Below are 7,315 nucleotides of genomic sequence, written 5' to 3'. Positions count from 1 at the left end.
TATGACTATGATTTCACAACGTATATGTGATTCAATGCGCCTTTAATAAAAATTTGAACAATCTTGTCTATATTATTAATTATTAATTTAGCACAATGTCTAACGGGAATGGTTGCACATCACGAAGAAAATGGTGCTAATAATATATCTTTAACCATCACCTCGTATGAAGGGCGGCAAAAGTTATTTGATACAACATTTCTTAACTACTTTTTGGTGATAGAGTCCGCCCTAGGAATATATGATGTTCCATTATGGTTCGGCATTACTTAACGACAAATATCGAGTATTGAGCACAAGTGCAATAATGCAATGACAACAAAGGTAACCCCTTTATCTTTATCCTCGATCACATTCACCCTTGCACCACCTCCATTATTGTTGTCTACACATAAATTCGTTATTTAATGCACATACGGAACAAATTTATAAGTCAAATATTCGAAATTATGCACAATAAAATTACTATGGAAAATTAGTTAATATAATATAATAATAGAGAAATGCTAGCGAGCTACCCCTCGTTGGCTCTTTCGCATAGCATGGTCATACCCCGTAAGAATACAAGAAAACATAAGTTGGTATATACATGTGAAGTTCACATTTAATACGCAAGAAAAAATATTCTCTCTGTTCCCTCTCTATTTTTCAACCTTTTTTAAGAATATTGTGCCGTCATAGAGTTGTCTCCTAATCCTCATGTTTTCACCAAAGTACATTGTTTCAGTGGATGATTTTTGATGACCAAACTACATAAAGATTAAGGACTTATGTCAAATATACAAATTAAAGTACTTCAAATTTTACAAACAAACCCATTCATGTATCTCTGAACACTTGTTAATGTCAACATGCTACCCGAAAAGAAAGCACGAATGTGAGGGTGTAATATTATTGAGATATAAACCAAATAAGCGAAATGAAACTTGCTACCTTCATGCATGTCCCTCTTAGCACTATCTTCGTGCACCAAGTTCAACATGTTTACATCCGGGCGGGCGACTACTGCATAACCAATCAAGACCTACACAACATATATTAAATGCTAACATTGCGTGGATGTTAAATTTAGACATTGTTGAGTTGATTGTAAGACCTAATAGTACTATGTAGGTCCGGGTTGCATATCACAAAAGCGGTACTAGTACATCGGTTACCATCACATACAGTCTCAAGGACAACATAAGGTTATTAGATATGGTTGTGCACTACCTTTGGTGGTTTGCTCCCTCCAAAGAATCATGTTCCATTTCGATTCTAAAATAAACTACCCACCAGCAATTACCATTATATACCAATTACAAGTATTTAGCACAAATATTATTAATTTACAAGTATTTAGTACAATTACGAGTATTTTCCTAATTTAATAGATATATAGCATAGCAATACCATTGTGTATAATTTTTTCTTTATAATTGCATTAACATAGATGTACCCAAATAGTTGCAATAAAAACCCGTTTACCTGCAAAGATGTCTGACATCTCCGCTCCTTCAAACACCGACTTCAACATGTTTGCATCCGGCTACCACAAGTACCTGCAAAACCAATGGAAAGCGTCGTTACAAGTAACCCATTTACGTCAAAACATAGTCATCCTTGACTAATTTACCTTCGATCACCTCCTCCTCGACTTCTTCTATGCCACTTGCACAGCCTCCACTAATATTATCTACACCAATAAAATTTAATTCATATACGGTAAAAAAAAGGTGAGCAACTCCAACATTTATTGGTTGTCGGCATGCACCTACCATATTCAAGGCAAGGACTAGGTTCTGTTACAGTAACGACAATATTATCAGCTAAAGGAGAAAAATGCATAGCTCTCGGACTAGACCAACTTCCTGCATAACAATAAGGAAAAAGGCATGTTAGAATGATGAGTTTTAACAATACCACTCAATCCATTTTTCTCTTCAAGTATACGTACCGACCAAGATTTAACTACAATGACAATATAAATCATGTCAATCTAAAAAACTTATACTGCTGAACAAACTATCAGACACCACCAATAATGAATCAAATTTATAGTTGGACCCCATTACTTGAAGGCATGGTTTGCCTTCCCCGAGTCCCTGTAGATGGTGAAATATCTTCAAAAATATTCGGTTGAGCTTCCGCAATATTGTCTTTTTGGCTAGATTCTTCCAAGTCACTGCCACTATTTGCACTTGAATATGTTAATGCCCGAAATGGATCTTCTTGTTCAAATTCATTGTGATTATTACTCAAACCATTGCCACCGACCATTTCAACTAGTCGACCATTTTTCAATATCTCTGCACGCAACAGTTGTAACTCTTGTGGGATTTCTTCATTAGGAATTGTTTTCATTAATGGTTCAACCAACTCTTGATAGTCATAACGGCGCACCTTCTACAACAAATCCAACGCTAACAATAAGCAGATAACAAAATCAATGTTGAAGATATATAAACTAAAAAAACCTCATCTATGTTTTCAAGTCAGTTGTCAATAAATACTTAATCTACGCATGGAGGATACTGCTATGGGAATTGGGAAGGCAAATTGGTGGTGGCTAAAGTAATATCTTGTGTACTTCTTATCCACCTACACCACATAAAATACAATTATGCGTTCGATTAGAATAAATTCCTTCCACTGAATTAAATACAAGCAATTCTATGAAAACATAGATAACGACATGTTTTATTACATTACTTCATCAAAAATAACATATTGAGTGATGAGAACCTATGTGCCGTCAAAAATTCAGCAAAAAGAATAAATAATAGCCACCTTTTTAGCTTTCCAACAAAAAGGCATCAGTAGGTTACGCTTACAATAATTACTTTGAAGTCTAAACTAAATGGAGGGGATAATTACAGTCAACAGATTAAAAAAAATAGTGGTGGTAAAACAAAATAAGCAATTCATTGCAAATTTACCTCTTTAGTGCACCGCGATTCATGAGGAACAACTCCTTAAGGAAAATGGTTGAGTGCGACTCATACAATGCTCCCGATACCAATCTAGATAAGCTTCATTTGAAGCGAAGGAAAGTTGACTTCTACTTCACAACCACCCTTCCACCAAACATTCCACTCCATAATACATCTTTCCAAAAAGAACTATTTGCTTTAGGATCCCACCCGAAAGTGGTCGCGGTATGTGTTGGTCAAGCCCAAATTGACGATACATCGATTAGGGCATATACCTCTCACGGAATTGAAATGGATCATCCATGTAGAGAAAGGCGACCGCGAGAATGGCGAGAGGCAAAAATGAGGAGCATGTACCCATTTATCCCACGGCCGCTAGATAACCTAATAGAATAGAATCAATACTAGTAAGAAAGTAGACAATAGTTTGGTACAGGTTTGATGAGTTGTGGGTACTAATTTTATACTAACCTGATCTTCACCAAGTGAATCCAACTCTTTGCTTAGGACCTTATACACTTGTTTTGTACAAGGCTGGAATTTGGATTTTTCCATTTCCAGTAGGGAACACAATTTTTAGTTCCGTTTTGGTGGGTGTATCGCGGAACCTTTCATAGAACCATGCCTACAAGCAAGTTTTCAAAAGTTAATAAAAAACAGTAAGATATCTGAATCAAAAATCATCAAGTATAAACGGGCTATACGTACCAACAACAACGTAGACGAACCACAAATATTCTGCACAAAATTAGATTCCTTTTCTAGTTTATTCCTTTTCTTTGTTGTGGATTTATGGCAAAGTGACACTCGACTGAGTGCTTTAAATAGATATGCAAGAATAGCAGCAGCCCAAGCATAGGTAGCACACACCTCTGTATTAGCTAGGAATTTTAGGTACTTGGTGTGCACGCAATTGCCGCCACCTTCTGAAAATATTGTGCTCCCAATGAGGTACAACACATATGCAATTGTGCGTTTTTCCTCGTCAACAACAATTCTAGTGCCCTTAAATGTATCTCTCAACCAGGAGACACGAACGGATTTCCCTCTGATTTTATCTTCTGGAGGAGATACTCCCAAATATTTTAAACAAGCTTGTTTGGCAGTCAATTCTGAGGTGTCAATGATTGCTTCCCCAAAGGCATTCAAGCCCAATATGTGGGCCACATCCTGAAGTGTAATTGTCATTTCAAATGACGGGAAGTGGAAAGTATTTGTTTCTGGCCTCCAACGGTCAATTGAAGCAGAAATCAGGTCTCTATCAGCTTGGAAATGTCCAATTTTCCTGATGTGTTTGAAACCCATTGCAGAGATAAGCTTCTTCTGGCTACGACTCAACTTCCATTCTTTCAATTTTCGGTTGTGCTCATGAATCCGCACAATCGGACGCTCCTGTTCACCACTTACACTTGTTATTGGTTGTGAAGTCAAATAAGCAAACTGAAACCGGAGTAATAAATACCAAAAAATTACCGCTCCATGCATTAGTAAAGAAGATATGTGGCGACTCTGCATATATAAGTATTGATTATTTGTTGCCCCTCTCACCCTCCCCATCTAAATGCGGAGATATACTAAAATAAAGCAATAGATTAGTAAGTAGAATCAAACTAAGATAATATATACACGGATGACAATAAATGTAAACCCCTTTCGAGGAAAAACACAGATGTCTACACTCTACAATGTATAAAACAATATGCAGCAAAATCATCGTTCTCATATATTGAATGTTTGTAAGAGATAACAGTGAACTATAGACATGTGTGGAGGTAACGAAGGTGAGTTCTCGACAAGTGCAACCAAATCACGCTCTCAACCATAACCACTGCATGTAAAGAGGTATCCCAAAAACTCCTCTTTCAGATTAGCTATGTGTGTCAGAAGGATGATTGGAAGTCTTTTCCAAACGGGAAGCACGATTGAAAGACTATTAAATAAATTTCATTGTTGCAACACACCATTTTAGATAAGTCAGTCTTTCTAAAGAGGATCACTGAATTAATTTAAACCGTGAAGTGATCGGAGCTTATATAACTTTTCCATGTGTCCATTTGAGTTCACTAAGTATGCTACTTCATTATTTAAAATGTTGGTTTTTGACAGAAGCTGATGGTGCGAAAGAATATGATATATTACTTCATGAATCACACATAAGTTAGCAACTCTCCATAAATACTTTAATTCTTGACGCTAGTGACTCTTTTCTCAATTTCATAGTAGGGGAAATACCCGAGACATTATCACAACAACAAAACTACTAATAATTTGAACACATACCCTAGTGGCCAAATCACAAAAAACCTTGAAAATTTTATCAAGTGTACCATAAATTCCAGCTTAGTGCATGCTTGTGAAACGTTTTTTATTTGTATTTAACAGTTAATAGGCAATACGTGAATTTCGCATACAAGTTTCGGTAAAAATATGTAAGATATAATAAGAAAACATGTTACCAAAACAACGTGACTTTAAACGGTGGAGATGGTGGGTTCTAAGACGCTGGTGGTGGCAGACGTGGTGCTCGGTGGAGTGTGAGGGAGGTTTTGTGTTTATAGAAAAAGTGAGGGACGGTTTCTGACTTTCTGCAGCAGGAGGAGTGTTGGAGAAGTTTCATAAAGGGATTATGAAAAGAGGAAATGAAAATTTGCTGACGTGGTCAGAGACTGGAGGGAAATTTGAGTGATTACATGGATTTGATTTGAGGGGTGGGGGGAATTTCTGTTGAAATTGTTACTTACTTTATTCAGAGAGGCGATGGAACATTTCACTTTCGCTGCAGATATTATTTCCTAGATTATCGAAAAAAATAGGTATCAGGGTACAATATAAATATTTTGATGACTATATGCTATACTGCTATAGAATGTAAATAGGCCCTAAACCGAAAACCTAGCATATAATTTTTGTGCAGGATCTCGAACTCCTCGAATTATACATGATTACTTCTCGAAATCAATTTATCAATTGAATTTTGTCATGTATGTATAACGAGTATGCGAACCGTGCTACGCATCGGTGTTTTTTCAAATCTTTAAACCTGTCGCTCTAACTTCTCTATGATAGTATGATTTTTTGAATTCTAGCTATAATCTAAAAAATAATATAAAACATTAAGAGGGGTTGAATATAATTTGAGTGACGTGAATGAGGTTTTCTAAATTATTTTAAATAATATGAAGCTAATTCTAATTTCAATAAAGTGAGAGAGATTTTGATAAATTATTTAAAAAAGAGGAAGCTGATTAGAATAATTAAGGGAGGTGGTTCTAAAATCATAAAATAGAGATATTACAAATACACAGTTCAGTTGAGAAATTTTTCTCCTAAAGATCCGGCTATCATATAGTGTAGAGATTTTGAAGGAATGCATGTATGTGCGCATAACTTAAGATAATGCCTGTGATCCTCTTATGCCTAACTCTTGCTTAGTCGCTTTATGACTTCGATTTAATCTAAAGAAATGGTCACTCAATTTTGACTAGTCTCATGAGTATCTATTTTGCCATCACCAACATATTACAAACTAAACTATGCTAAGAGTAGAGCATTCATATATATATGCGATTTCAACTAGGGAAGAGAGTGTGTGTCAAAAGGATTGGCATTTTGGGCGTGTTAGGTTAGGTTAGGGCGTGGTAAGTGGTTCTAAGACATATACGAGTTCTAGAAGTTAACCGACATATGCAGAAAAATAGGGAGTATGTAATTGGACATGTAATCATTACAATCAAAAATTATAGAATGATATGCTACAGCAGGCACCAAATGATCTACTGACCTAGTAACTTATATGTAGACCATGTGGGAAGTTCTTTAGATGAGATTGTTTGCTGGCACAGTTTCCTTCATTTAGATCAGTGTAATCAAGTTAGATCGTGCACCCGTTAGCATTGCATCAGTACCAACACAAACATTTCCCATCAACTTTGTTCCTCTTCGCGCCTATAGCATTAAAGGCCACGTCCATTCACAAACTTCTCACAACCGAGGGTCCTTCTTGCTGAAAATCTGATGCCCCTTGCATTGTCGTTGCACCTGCTTGTGTTTCCTTGACAATTGTGGAATTAGGCAATGGAGCTGGATGCCTCAGAACATCAGTATATATATGTGAAAAACAATTAAATACAATTAAGAACACTAGATTGTCTTTAGCTATATTGTCAAATATATCAAATGTCCTATAATATACCGAAATAACAAATTGAACTATTTAAGTAAAGAACAAATTCACAGTCAACTGACTCTCAAACGGCCGAAGAAATATAGATATAAGGAAGGGATCGGTTTACTCACCACAGTTTACTCACTTTCGTACTCTAAATAGCGTGTCGGATCAATTAATCTAATGGCCAGTTTTTTGCTTAAGTGGACAGCCATGTACTTTGTTCAGAAGGAATATG

This window comes from Coptis chinensis, chromosome 2 (genome assembly GCF_015680905.1).
Source record: "Coptis chinensis isolate HL-2020 chromosome 2, ASM1568090v1, whole genome shotgun sequence".
Lineage (NCBI taxonomy): Eukaryota > Viridiplantae > Streptophyta > Magnoliopsida > Ranunculales > Ranunculaceae > Coptis > Coptis chinensis.
The sequence above is the reverse complement of the archived record's forward strand: the minus strand, read 5'-3'. Positions refer to the sequence as shown.